The sequence below is a fragment of the Neofelis nebulosa genome, chromosome 9 (assembly GCF_028018385.1).
Source record: "Neofelis nebulosa isolate mNeoNeb1 chromosome 9, mNeoNeb1.pri, whole genome shotgun sequence".
In the NCBI taxonomy this organism is placed as follows: Eukaryota; Metazoa; Chordata; class Mammalia; order Carnivora; family Felidae; genus Neofelis; species Neofelis nebulosa.
The window spans coordinates 120,712,885-120,726,855 of NC_080790.1; the positions used below are offsets into that span (position 1 = coordinate 120,712,885).

Genomic DNA, 13,971 nt, shown 5'->3' on the forward strand with positions numbered 1-13,971 from the left:
TAGCTGTCACCTTTTCCATGGCCACATGAGCGAGCCTCTGTTGAAACCACCGAACATTTGTTAAGTTGTCAGGGCTTCTGTTCTCTCAGAATGTGCAGGATTTTCTTTATGGAAACTCTGTTCACATTCCCAAAAAAAGTTTGAGTGGTTCTTCTATAGCCTAATTTTAACTCTTCAACTGTTATTCATTCTCACGGTAAAGGTTTTCAAACTTTTTTTTTTTTTTTCAAGCAGTGGAAACTTTTATGTGAAATTATGCAGAAACTCAATGTGTAACATGCGCGAAAGAGCCAGTCTGGCTGAGGTTGTTGGGGGGGGCAGGTGTTGTGGCTACTGGACCCTCAACCATCATCTGCCCTTCGGACCTCTCCCCGGCACGCAGGTGCACCGACAGACATCTGGGCTCCGCATGTTGTGCTTAAACGGTCGACTCATCCAAAGGAAATACAGGTCTGACTTTCACTTTTGATGATTTTCAAAAGGGAAGTTTCTCTTCTCTTAATTTTAAAAATCAGTCATCCTTGTAGGAAATTATTAAAGTACAGAAAAAAAAACCCCATTAAGGCAGTAAAATCAAGATACCCAAAACAGCAACAACTATCAGTAACATTTTGGTATTTTCCTGTTACTCAGGGTCCTGATAGGAAAGAAATGGTGCCCTGACATGAGGTAGTTTGAGAAAAGTTTAATAAAGGGGCAATGGCCAAAAAGCTTAGGGCAATAGTTCTCAACCTTTTTGGTCTCAGGGCCCCTTTATATTATTAAAAACTGAGAACTCTTAAGAGCTTTTGTTTACCTGGGTTCTGTATTGATATTTACCACTAGAAATGAAAGCTGAGTAATTAAAATAAACGTGTGCTCATTAAACCATAAACACCAAGTTATCTGTTGTTATCTAGACACTAGTTATCTAGTTATCTATTGCTACATAGTACAGGAGCTCAAAATTTAGCAGCTTAAAACAATAAACACTTACTGTCTCACACAATTTCTGTGGATCAAGAATCTGGGGCCAACCGAGCTTGGATGGTTCTAGCTTAGGGCCTCTCATAAGGTTGCAGACACCCCAAGGCCTAATGGAGCTGGAATAGCTGTGTCCAAGATGGCACACTCGCATGGCTCTTGGCAGGAGGCCTCCGATTCTTGCCATATAGCCCTCTTCACAGGGCTGCTTGAGTGTCTTCGGAACATGGCGGCTGGCCTTCTTCAGAGTGAGTGATCCAAGAGAGCAAGGGGGAAACCACAATGCCTTTTATGATCTAGACTTTTAAGTCACATATCATCCCTTCTGCCATATTGTGTTCATTAGAGATGAGTCACTAAATCGTTCAAAGGTAGGGGGATTAGGCTTCACCTCTTGAAGGGAGGAGAAATGGTGGGCATGTTCCAAAACTACCACACATGTTAACATAAATGTTTTTGTGAAAAATACTGATATTTCTCAAAACAAAAAACATAGAGTAGCCTTGTTTTATACTTTTGCAAATCTTTGTAAGGTCTGGCTTAAAAGAAGGTGGCTGGATTTTGTTTTTAATCTGCTTTTGCTTCTCTCTGTTGTGATATATTATTTTGGTTAAAGTAAATGGACAAAATCTTACTTCACACAGATATGTTGGAAAATAGAGGAAATATTTTAATTGCCTTTTCAGATAATTGTGGATGTTCTTTAATACTCAACTAAACTCAACAGGTGGTAGTTTTTTCTTATTTTATTTTATTTTATTTTTTATTTTTTATTTTATTTTTATTTGAGAGAAGGATAGAGAGCAAGCAGGAGAGGGACAGAGAGGGAGACAGAATCCCAAGCAGGCTCTGCACTGCCAGCACAGAGCCCGATGTGGGGCTCGAACTCACGAATTGTGAGATCATGACCTGAGCTGAGGTCGAGTCAGATGCATAACTGACTGAGCCACCCAGGCGTCCCAACAGGTGATCGTTTCTTGATGATTAATCTCAATGTGGAATCTGAAACCATAGGAAGTTTTAGCTTTTCTTAACTTTGTTATGTTAAAATCCATTGGTGGCTTTGCGTTTTGAATGGCTCTTTTATCCATACCTATTTTTTTTTTTAATGTAATGTATTATCTGTTAGAAAATATTAGCTCATTTCTTGGGGGATATTACACCAAAAGTACAAGCAACAAAAGGAAAAATTAGGCAGGTGGGCCTATATCAAACCCAACTTATCCACAGCAAAAGAAACAGTCAACAAAAGAAGAAGCAAATTACGGAATGGGAGAAAGTGTTTGCAAACTATGTATTAGATAGGGGGTTAATATCCAACATATATAAGGAACTCCTACAACTCAATAGCAGAAGGCCCAAATGATCCAATTAAAAATGGACAGAGGACCTGAATAGACATTTTCCCAAAGAAGACATGTAGACGGCCAACAGACACATAAGATGCTCAACATCACTCCTCATTAGGCAGATGAAGATCAAAGCCACAATGAGGTATCACTTCATTTAAGACACAGAAGAACTGTAATGACTTTGTGCCCATAGTAATAGCAAGGTAGATGGAGCAAAGAACCAAACCAAGAGAAAGCCCTGGGACACCTCAGATGCTATGTGCTGAGCCAAGAAGAGAAGGAAGGGGACCAGTAGTCATCTGCCAGGTGGAAGAAAGACAACTAGGGTGGTGTGGCATCTCAGAAGCCTAGGGAGGGAGGCGTTTTTATTTTATTTTATTTTATTTTATTTTATTTTATTTTATTTTATTTTTATTTTTATTTTTTTTTGAGGGAGGCATTTTTAGAAGGTCTGTCGGTTGACTCAGATGTTGCTTAGAGGTCGACAATTTTTTATTGTCTTAATACGGTCTTTGCAAAGGAGATTTTTAATGACGCCCTCAATCTCCCTCGTCTGAATGTACCAAAATGTACGTAACCACTCCCTATGATTGGATTTTCAGGTTGTTTCCAATTTTTGCTACTCTAAATGATGCCATAGTGATTATCATTGTTTATCATTGTATGAAAGTATCTGGTCACGACTTTGGTTATTTACTTTGGGTAGATTCGAGGTTCATAGATTTGCGATATAAACATCTGCAAGGCTTTGGTATAAATTGCTTATTTGGTTAGTTTGCACCTCCCTCAGCCTGTGTCCAGCCTTGCCTCCCCTCTGCCTTGCTCATCGACACTGCTGGATGAACAGAAAGGTTACAGATTCAATATAGGGAAAATAGTCCTGTTGTCTTAATTCATATATAACTAAGAAGTTTAATGTTTATTTTTAGAGTGAGAGAGAGAGAGCACGAGCAGGGGAGGGGCAGAGAGAGAGACACACACACACACACAGAATCTGAAACAGGCTCCAGACTTTGAGCTATCGGCACAGAGTCTGATGTGGGGCTCGAACTCACGAACCCTGAGATCATGACCTGAGCCCAAGTCAGATGGTTAACCGACTGAGCCACCCAGGTGCCCCGAGAAGTTTAAGGTTGAATACCTATTCATAGGCTTACTGGGCATTCATTTTTTTATTTCTCCGAGTTGTCTATTTTTTTGTGTCTCCATTTGTTCTACTAGCTTGTTTCTTTTTCTTAATTGATTTCAACGACGGGGTAATGTTTGTGGGTGACAGAGGAAAGAAAGGGAGGAGAGACAGCATGAAAATGGTGGGGAGGATGTCAACCCTGTGCTGTCATGTATGATGCACACACTTTCTCAGAGAGAGAGAGAGTGTGTGTGTGTGTGTGTGTTTGCTTTAACATTTTGTGTATAGATCGTTTTTATGTAGTTAAATCTAATGATATTGGCTTCTTTTCTTCATTATTTTGTTCTTTGCTTTTATCCCTTTAAAGCAGGGGTGACAAGACTATGGCTTGAATGCCACCGTCTGTTTTTGTAAATAAAATGTTATTGGAACACGGCCACACCCAGGCATTTACATATTGTCTATGGCTGCTTTCACACGACAATGACAGTGTTAGGTGATGGCAACAGAGACCACGGGACCTGTAAAGATGAAAATATGCCCTTTACAGAAAAACGTTTGCTGACTCTTGCTGTAAAGCGTTTCTTCATCCAGTGTTGTATATTAACCTACATGCTCTTCTAGATTTTCGTGGCCTTTTGTAAATAAATGAAACACTTAATTCTTTTGGGACTCGTTACAGCATAAAGTAGTAGATGAAAATCTGTCTATATCCATTGTGTTTCCAAGGCATTATCAATTGTCCGGCTTCCTTCCCTTGCCGGGGAGTATGTGATGCCACGCTTGTACTCTGAGCCTCGTCGGTGAAGAAGGGTGACTTTCCAAGCTGTTTATTGTGTTCCAGCAATCTGATTCTGTGCCAGTTACACAACGTTTTGATCCTAGCTTTCTAGCGTGGCTTCATATACGAGAGAACAGGTCCTTCCTCAGATTGCTCCTTTTTTTTGCAAAATGTTCTCGGTTATTTTCAGTCGTACACGTCACGTTTAAGAACTTTCGGTCAAGCTTTCCCACCAGAGCTCAAAAATAGATTCCTCCAACATTGATTAATATTGTAGATCGGTAGAGAGTTCCGGTTTCCCGAGATGCAGAGAATTCTGGAGATCGATGGCGGCGATGGTTGTACGACATTGTGAATATATTTAATACCACGGGACTGGACACTTGAAAATGATGAAGCTGGTAGATTTTGTGTGTATTTTACCACAATTAAACAAATGAAAAACATTAAAAAGCAACCCCCCCCCCCCAATTTAGCCAGGGACTGGAGGGAGGGGAGAAGGGGGAAGTCATTGTCTAACGGGTCCAGAGCTTCGGTTGGGGAGATGGAAAAAGTCATAGGGATGGATGGTGGTTTCGGGTGCACGGTAATGTGAATGTGATTAATGTCACTGAACCATACACTAAAAAGTGGCTGATATGGTGAGTTGTATCTTCTGTATATTTTACCACAATTGAAAAAAATTCATTTGGGCCAAACTGATTCCCTTGTCATGAGTTTTGTCTAAGCAGGCCAATGGCACCTGTCTCTACTGGGCAAGTATTCTTTTTTTTTTTTTTTTTTTAATGTTTTTTTTTCATGTTTATTTTTGACAGAGGAAAACAGAGCATGACTGGGAGAGGGGCAGAGAGGGAGACACAGAATCGGAAGCAGGCTCCAGGTTCTGAGCTGTCAGCACAGAGCCCGACGCGGGGCTTGAACTCAAGAGCCGTGAGGTCGTGATCTGAGCTAAAGCCAGACGCTTAACCGAATGAGCTGCCCAGGCGCCCCTGGGCAAGTATTCTTTTATGCCCTTTAGGAAAGCTACAGATATTTTTTTTTTTCCTGTTACCATATAAGTCCTGTTTATTTCCTGAAAGGATGGCTTTAAGTTTTTATGTATTAATTTTGTGGAAAGCCGTTTTACGTCTTATTTTTTTCAGTCGGTGCTTTTAGGGCTTTCGTGTAGAAAATAACCTTATTTGCAGATGATAAGGTTATCTGTTCATTCTGGTGTTTCACTGAGGCTGTCATGCCTATAACCTCTGCTCCCACCTCTTCTCTCTAGGCTAACAACCCCCTGGTCCTTTTATGGATTTTTATAAGATGTGACTTTGAGATTTGTGAACATGCTCTCCTTTGTCTATAGCTTTCCCAAGTCTGATCTGGCTCACCCTCAGGTGAATGGAACTGTCAGTTTCCTCATTCTGGTTGAATGTGTCTATTCGTATGGCCCAAATTTCCATTGGCTTTTTGGCCAGCTGTCAACTCATATGGTGTTTATAAGAAACTAAAACCCTCAAGTGGGTGTCCCATTAGTGAAGTTACATCTTCCCCATCCTGTTGTTATGCAAGTGCTTTTATTTTTGTCTTTAAAAAATGTTTATTTCATTTATTTTGAGACAGAGAGCATAAGCGGGGGGAGAGGCGTAGAGAGAGAGGAGAGGGAGAGAGAATCCCAAGCAGCCTCCACACCTCAGCACAGAGCCCAAGGAGGGACTCCGTCCCATGAACTGCAAGATCATGGTCTGAGCCGAAATCAAGGGCCACTTAACCAACTGAGCTAACACTGAGTGCTTTTTTAAAAAAACTATCTGTCGAAGTATATTTTTCGTACAGAAAATGACAAAATTGGTTCCATTTTCATAAGTTGTGTGTGCCTATGTAACTCGTCCTCACTCTGAGCAATGGGACGTCGCTGGCACTCTAGAAGCCTTGTAGGACACACAGGTGATTTTCAACACTGAAGTCGAGACTCTAAATTTATCCTGTTGAATTTTGAGCCCATTATCCCACCTGCTCAAAAATTTGGACTTTGAATGATATAGTAAGACTTCTGTGCTACCAGTGACAGGAAATCCAACTCAAACTAATTTAAGCCTATGTGGCTACAGGGGGCCACCAAAAAGTGTCTCTGAATAATAGATCACTGTCAGCAGCTCAAAGTGTGTATTTTGTCCTTACGGTAACCTCCTTAGGAATAATTTCTCTTTCCAACAGTCTCCCAGGTTCACCAAGTCCCAGAATTGAATCTCATTGGCCAAGATGCCTACCTCGGAGCCAATCCCAGGGGCTAGAGCGCGGATACAATGCTGTGATTGGTCTGATCTAAGTCACGTGCCCACCCCTGAAGTCAGCTCCTCCCAAAACACATGGCCTGACACTTGGAGATACATTATACCTGCCCCAGGGAAAATTGGGATGCTGTTGCCAGCAGGAGGGAGGATGGATGATGGGCAGGCCATAATTAAATATGTCCACCTTAGATGAAATATTCACCGGCACTTTCTATTCCGTGCCATTCACAAACACAATGAAATCAGCATTTGCCTTCTACCCCAGAGTTAGTTGTTCAGTAGAACTTTTTCTGATGATGAAAATGCGCTGTTACGGTAGCTGCTGGTCACATGTGGCTCTTGAGCACTTAAAATGTGACTAGGAGCCTGAGGAACGGAAGTTTTAATTTTATTTAATTTAAAATCATTTTAGGAGTCCCCTGTGGCTAGGCTACAGGTTACTGTATCAGACAACACAGTCCTGGACCCCATCTAAATCCTTGATAAGAATGTTAAGCAGGCTACAGCCAAAGAGAGCCTGGGACGCAACCAAAGACCCTGCTCCTTATTCATGTATCTGAGCCAATCATTACCCATCAGGGATAGTTGTTTATCTGAAATGAATTTAACTATACTGTTTTGTAGTTGGTATGTGGGAACAATAGCAGGAGTCTCTACTGTAAAAAAAAAAAAGAGAGAGAGAGAGACTTCTTGTCCTATATAAACTTGGAAGAAATTTTCCTCGGAGGATTGAATTATAACAAAACATGCAATGGATCAGGGTAGAATTTCACGCACAGACATTCATGGAACACAGTCTGGACATCTCCAGACTGGCAACAGTGGTTCAGTAGTGAATAGGAGGCTGGGTCAGGCCATAATGGAGCTCAGAGTCTAGCAAAGTCAGTATTTGAAGAGTGGATTGTGTTAGAGAGCCTTGTGAAGAACAGATGCCTAGATAGAGGAGGCTAGGAGATCACCGATGAGCAAGGCCATCTAAATACTGTCCAGGGGTCGGGACAATGTGACCACCAACTTTTGAAGGTCACCGCCCCTGGGGAAGGCATTGTGATTATGAAAAAGGAGACTTCAACCCGTCTGGACACAATGCCGTTAAACGTGATGATCATGTTCTTCCTTGCGGCCCTCTGATTATAACTTGGCTTCGCAGCCAGGTCTGCCTACAGGCGCAGAATGAGTTGACCATGCTTCAGTGAATTTCTGGAGTGCAAGACAATTCCTATCCTCAAGGGAGACTGTATTGTGGTTTTATTCAGCGGCCTCCTCTACTCAGATGCTAGGAGGCCACTCTTGGGCGAAGAAACCACTTGTGGTAGGCTGGTACACGTGGTCAGTCACCAAGATGAGGCCAGCCCTGGGGCGCTCAGCCAACTGGCACTCTCCTGGAACCTCCTCAGACCCCAAACACTGTGACACCCGATGAGTATTTCCCCTGGATATTGATAAGGAGCTACGTGAGAGGCCGTCCGCTGCTCGCTGGAGACTAGACGCACCCTCTCTTTAACATTTCTCAGTCCAAACTGACCCTGTTGAGAAGACAGAGGAGATATTTGGGGCATGGTTTATTCTTGTCTGGCTTCTCGGAACCACTGTTGCCTTCACGATGGAGTGAGAAAACGGTCAGTATTTCTGCCAGAGGAACTCAGGGGCTCTTTAAATGAGCAAATCCTAAGCCTTTCTACAACTTTCACCAGAGCCAAAGTCATTCAGTAACCATGTGGAGGAAGGCTGGGGTTTAGCAAATAGAAGAAGGTTCTAGAATCTGCTCCAAGTATTGCATCGTCCTAGTACATCCGTCCCGTGTTTGTGCCAGCAAGCAGAGCTGATCCCACCGCCCCGTCCTCTGCCCGTCGCGTTTGGTGGAGACAGTTGTGTCCAGGGCAGAGGTGAAATCTAAATGAAGAGGTAGGAAGGTTGCTACCTCGGGGAGAGGGAGGTGCTACCTTCATCACTTACACGCGGAAAGCTACGTGAAGCCCAATCTTGATGGAGGAGCCAGTGTTCCCGGTCCTTCAAGAGAAACCCGAGGACACAGGCTTTTTGGCTTAAGGATCCCCATTTCCCGGGGATCACAGAGGTAGTCGTGGCAGCTCTCCAGGTGAGTCATCAGCAAGAACTCTGCCGTCTCGGCTGCCTGTTGTTACGTAACAAACCACCCTGAAACACTCAGTGGCTTGAAACAACTTCTCAACGATCCTTTGGATTGACTGGGCATTTCTGCCGCTCTTACCTGGGCTCCGTATGAGGTTGCAACTGTTGGCTGGGTCGGCCAGTGTCTGGGCGCAGCTGGGATGGCTGGGATTCTCTCTCCCTGCGGTCTTTATGCCGGGCTTCCCGCAGGACTCCAAGAAGGCAAGCTCCAGTGCACAAGCATGTGTCTGGCCTTTGCCTGCATCATGTTTGCTGATGTCTCATTGGCCAAAGTAAGTCACATGGCCAAGCTCAGAGTCCATGTGGGAGGAGTCTGTACATGTGCATGGGTACTGAAAGGCGTGATTCATTGGGGCTGTGATTGTTACAATCGACCACACACTCTAGACTTTGCTTTGCTCTACACCAGAATCCCAGCAACCCCGTGTGATAACCCTGGGCATATTGTTTTGGTCAAATGCTGTGATTGGTTGTTGATATATTGCAATGTCCGGGATGTACCAGGTGAACCAAACACTGTTCCATCTTGGACCCTGGGTTGAGGATGCCAAGTATGTGATATGCATTGACTCTAAAACCATGTGGCAGTCAGGATTCAGCACTGGGGAATGGTTCTCGTGTTTATTTAATTTTATTGCTTATTAACTACATAGCCATGACAATGATTTATGTGATTTCATAATATTATGCTGAACCCTCAGTAATTGGGGTTAAAGTCTGGATCAATGTTGAAACAGAAGCAGGAACAGAAAAATAATCATCAGCCAGATGGAACGAATTATTAGTTCACAAACGCAGCGTGACCGAGAGATAGAATCTTTAAAAACATGGATGGCATATGGAAAATGAATCGGAGGGGGCTTTCGGTGGAAAGGTGGGGAAGCCTTGCAGAGATGGTAATAGGCCTTGGGAGTTATCACGGAGTCAGACAAAACTAAGTTTTAATCTCTATTTTGTGGCCTCGGGTGAATGCCTTGATCTCTTTGCGCTTGGATTCCTCATCTGTGAAGTAGAGACAATAGTGACTGTAGAGAGAATCTGTGAAGGAGAGAGAATAGTAGAGAATAGAGATGCAGTCTGGACAGCACATACAGCCACTTAGCTATTGCTGTCATCTGCCGTTAGCCTTGGTTATCATGGGCCAGAGGCAAGGTTAACATCTCTTCTGTTTTCTTTCGGATCCTTCTTCCGCTCACCCCTACTGCCATAACGACTCCGTTGCCCCTGTCTGCACTTACTCAGTGCCAGCCTCCCATTAGTCATTCATATAAGAGTATTCCGATTGTAGTCATTTACACTTTAGTGTGAAAATTAAGCCATTTTACAGCAATTCTTGTCCCAAGCCAGTGGGAAATGAAAGGTTTGGGCCACCCCACATGATGTAACACTTAAAGGATGCTTGCATCAGGGGGTCCTTTCAGACTCCCTAGAGTGGAAGGGGCTGCCCCCTGGAGAGCTTCTGTCAGACTGTTGACTGAGACTGTAGAGCCCAAGGTGCCTGGAATCTCCTGGTTTCTGTGTGTCACCTCGTAAGGCGGCCGCAGATACCTGTGTTGCTCAGCCTGAGCCATTTGAATGTTCAAAACCCGGCTGTAATTATAAAAGCTCTTTGGAGGGACCCTAATTAGCTTCTATAAACGGCTTTCTCTGACCTTTTGAAGTTAATACGATCCCTTCCCTTGTCATTAGGAAAAAAAATACCCTAGATTATTTCGCAAAACTTCTCCCAAGTTCCTTGGCCCCTAACGTTTTGTCAAAGAGACATGGCGGCCAACCTTCCTGTGGATGGGCAAGGTTTCTACACAGTCATTCCTTCCGGCTCATGACTTTCTTCTTCCTTTGCTGCCCACGGATGCTGAAAATAACTTGTTTTCTGGCAAGTTTGGGATGAGATTCCTTATGATTTAATCAGATCCATAATGAAGCTCTCCGGGCTTTTAGGAGAGAGCATCTCAACCTGCAGGGAGGGTATGGGCAGGGCTCTGGTGAGGTGGGGGGAGCCTCTGGGCTTGCCGTCACATCTGGAACCAGGAGATCTGCTACAGGGCCGTGCTACCCAAGCTGCCAGGGCCCCTCCCCCCCTCGCTGGGACTCCTGGCTCTGCCTGGCAGTGTTCCATGCCCTGCACCATGTGGGCTTTGCCTTCCCACTCCCAATAGCCCAGACCAAAGGCCTCACAGATAATAAGCAGGAAACATTCTGTCTCTAAACATCAGCTGCTTGGTCCAGGAAGACATAATTTCCTGCAGAGAGGGGTATATATAGACCAGGACAGATTTGTCCTGACTAAAGCCAAGATTCCCTTGATTGTTCCAAACTGATGTTAACTCTAGATCATGCAAAGATGAGAGCGAAGCTGGGGAATCTGGCAGGGCAGCTGGGCGCCGAGTGATCCTCTGAGTGGCTGACGCGGAGTTGGATAGCGAAGGAACAGCTAAAGTAATGGGAAAGTAGCTGGAGAGAGGGAGTAGCTGGAGGGAGAGGGAGAGGGGGAGTAGCTGGGCCGTCAAGGGCTGGTTGGAGAATGGAAAAGTAACTGGCTAATGATCGTAAGACACAAGGTGGGAGTTCCTGCCGTGGGACCGTAAAGAGTCCCCGACCTGGAGCAGGGACCACGCTGCCCTGCGTGCTCCAGGCACCTCCATTCTGGCGCTTTCTTAGGTCTTGCCGGTGAGAAACGAACTCTGTCTGAGGGTATGTCGGTTGGCTCCAATCCAGTATGCTAGTGGGGCAAAGCTCTCCGGGATTCAGGCTGGTGTTGTGGCAGTGGGGTGTGGGTGCAGTGTGGAAGAAAGTACGTTTCTTCCCTTCGGGGAGGGGCTCTCTCTTCTCTCAGCCCCTCAGAGGATGGGTGAAAAACCGCCTGCCAGAGGCCTCAGCAGAGCCCACGTCCGAACCCCCACTGCCCCGCTGTCACCTTCGTCATTCTCTCCGCCAGTTGTCATTGGCCACTTGAGTGTCGGGCACTGTGGCATGTCTTCGCATGCGTTATCTCGTTTCATCCTTTTGACAACTCCGTAAGATAAGTATGACTGGTAGCCCCATTTTACAGGGGGATAAACTGAGGCTTAGTAAGGTCTAGTTGCTTGCCCAGCTAAGCAGCAGAGCAAAGCATTGTCTGTGCTCTGAGTCTTATGCCACAGTCACGGATTACACCCATAAGGAGCATAGTCCCTCTTCAAAAGCCCAGTTCTCCCCATTCACGTTAAAAAAAAAAAATTTAATGTTTCTTTATTATTATTATCATTATTTTATATTTGAGAGAAAGAGACAGGGTGCGAGCAGGGAAGGGGCAGAGAGAGAGGGAGACACAGAATCTGAAGCAGGCTCCGGGCTCTGACCTGGAGCCCAAGGTGGGGCTCGAACCCACGAACCGCGAGATGACAACCTGCGCTCAAGTCAGACGCTTAACCAAATGAGCCACCCAGGCGCCTCTCTCCCCATTCACTCCTTAAGAGGACTTAGCAAGGTCTGGTCCAGAAGTGAGGGCTCAGGTAGAGTGTCCTACTTGAGTGAGGAGCCTGAGAGAGAAGGCAAGCGCCCGGGGCCCCCACCTGTGGGTGGATGCAGCTGCCTGTTAGCCGTGTTCCAAAGCCATTCCCAACGAGGTCTGTTGGATAAAGTCACAATTTAGAAGCTGACTTCCCCAGGGTGTACCCACCACTGGCAATCGGATCTCATTTGCACTTAGACATTTATAGTCCATGGTGAATTTCCATCATCTGCACAGGCTGAGGCATCGGAGTAGAAAGCTCCTGGGCTTGGGAAGTTTCTCCTTCCGTCCTCTTGGGACGCATGTCTTGGGACAGATGCCATGTCAAGGGTCGTGCCCAGCTGACGTTTTCAAAAACATTTTCTGACACCAGGTGCTTGCAAAACATAATGTGGAAATAACTTCAGGCTTCGGGAAATTGTTTTAATTCAAAAAAAAAAAAATTTACATTTGGGTCCCGAAGAGCCTGACTGTATCTCATGAAAGCAGTGCAGTCTCGTTGTCATATGTGACGTGATGCCTTATTTAATAAGCTGCCGGTTCCGAGATAAGCCGTTCGCTCCCGAGGCTCTTGGTTGGCAAAACTGTTTTTCGCTAAGAGAAGCTTAAGGTTAAGCTCTAATTAATGGAGGGGGTTGGATTTTATACAGATAGATCGGTAAGTAGGTTTGAGGACATGTCAAATACACCATTTTTGTCTCTGCAGCTGAAAATATATTCATAAAGCCCACACAACGCTGTAGATTTCTTAAAACTCCATTTTTGGCAAATGTATTCTGGTCTCGGTGTGCTCTGGCTAATAAACAGCCTGTGACTCATGACACTCAATGACTGGTGATTGCATTGACCTGGGTGTCTCTCAGGGCATAGCTCTTGGGAGCCAAAATCCCCCGAGTCTCTCCTGGGCGGCCATGGCCTGGGGACCTCAGCCAGGCACTAGGATTCTGTCTTAGTCAGCTTGGGCTGTCCGAGCAAAATACCATAGACCAGGTGGCTTAGACAATAAACATGTATTTTCTCGTATTTCTGGAGGCCGAGAGTCCAAGATCAAGGTGGCAGCGGAATCAGTTTCTGGTGAGAATCATCTTCCTGGTTTTTAGATGGACGCCTTCTTACTGTGTCCTTATATGGCAGAGAGAGAGAGAGAGAGAGAGAGAGAGAGAGAGAGAGAGAGAGGAAGCCCTCCAGTGTCTCTTATGAAGCCACTAATCTCATCACAAAGGCCCCATCCTCATGACCTCATCTAAACCTAATTCCCTCCTAAAGGCACCATCTCCAAATGCCATTGCCATTGGAGGTTAGGGCTTCAGCGTATAAATTTGAGGGGGACACAGTTCAGTCCATAGCAGGCACTTTGTGTTGTCAGGCCAGAGGGCCAACTTCTTTGATATCGCGGGGGGTTCCTTGCGATCGGGAGAAGCTGGTAGGGAGTCGCCAAGGAGGACACAAAGGCAGCCTGAAGTTAGGAGGTTATTCCCAAGGGGTGGTTGTGCTGAAGCGAAGTCCACTGTTGATTGGCAGAGCTCGGGGGTCCCAGGTCCTGGCAGACTCAGAGTGTATCATTTTTGGAGGAGAATCCTGGTCTAAGAGAACTTTCAGGTAGAGAGGAAAAGAAAGGGAGGCAGAGGGAACGATCAAACCTGATTTGCTGGGTAAATGGATGGACCTACCAGCTGGCACCCTGTTTGGACAATACAATTTGAGCACGGGGCTACGATTCAGGTCTGCAAAACCATGCAGGGGGCAATGAGCTTATTAACCAAATCCCTGAAGTTACTCAGAAAGGTGTAAGGAAGTAGGGATGGGGAGGGGAGCTATATTACCAG

General features: G+C 45.2%; 1 protein-coding gene and 1 long non-coding RNA gene across 4 annotated transcripts in view; one reads left to right on the plus strand and one right to left on the minus strand.

Annotated features, from left to right (window-relative positions):
* PPP1R16B (protein phosphatase 1 regulatory subunit 16B) overlaps nt 1-13,971 on the plus strand; it is a 98,679-nt gene that overhangs the window by 34,185 nt on the left and 50,523 nt on the right. The gene's annotated exons all lie outside the window — the stretch shown is intronic.
* On the minus strand, nt 182-1,921 carry LOC131485756 (uncharacterized). The gene is made up of 2 exons (XR_009248993.1): nt 977-1,921; nt 182-520 (listed from the first exon to the last, which is right to left on the minus strand). It is a non-coding gene; the product is annotated as an uncharacterized LOC131485756 (long non-coding RNA).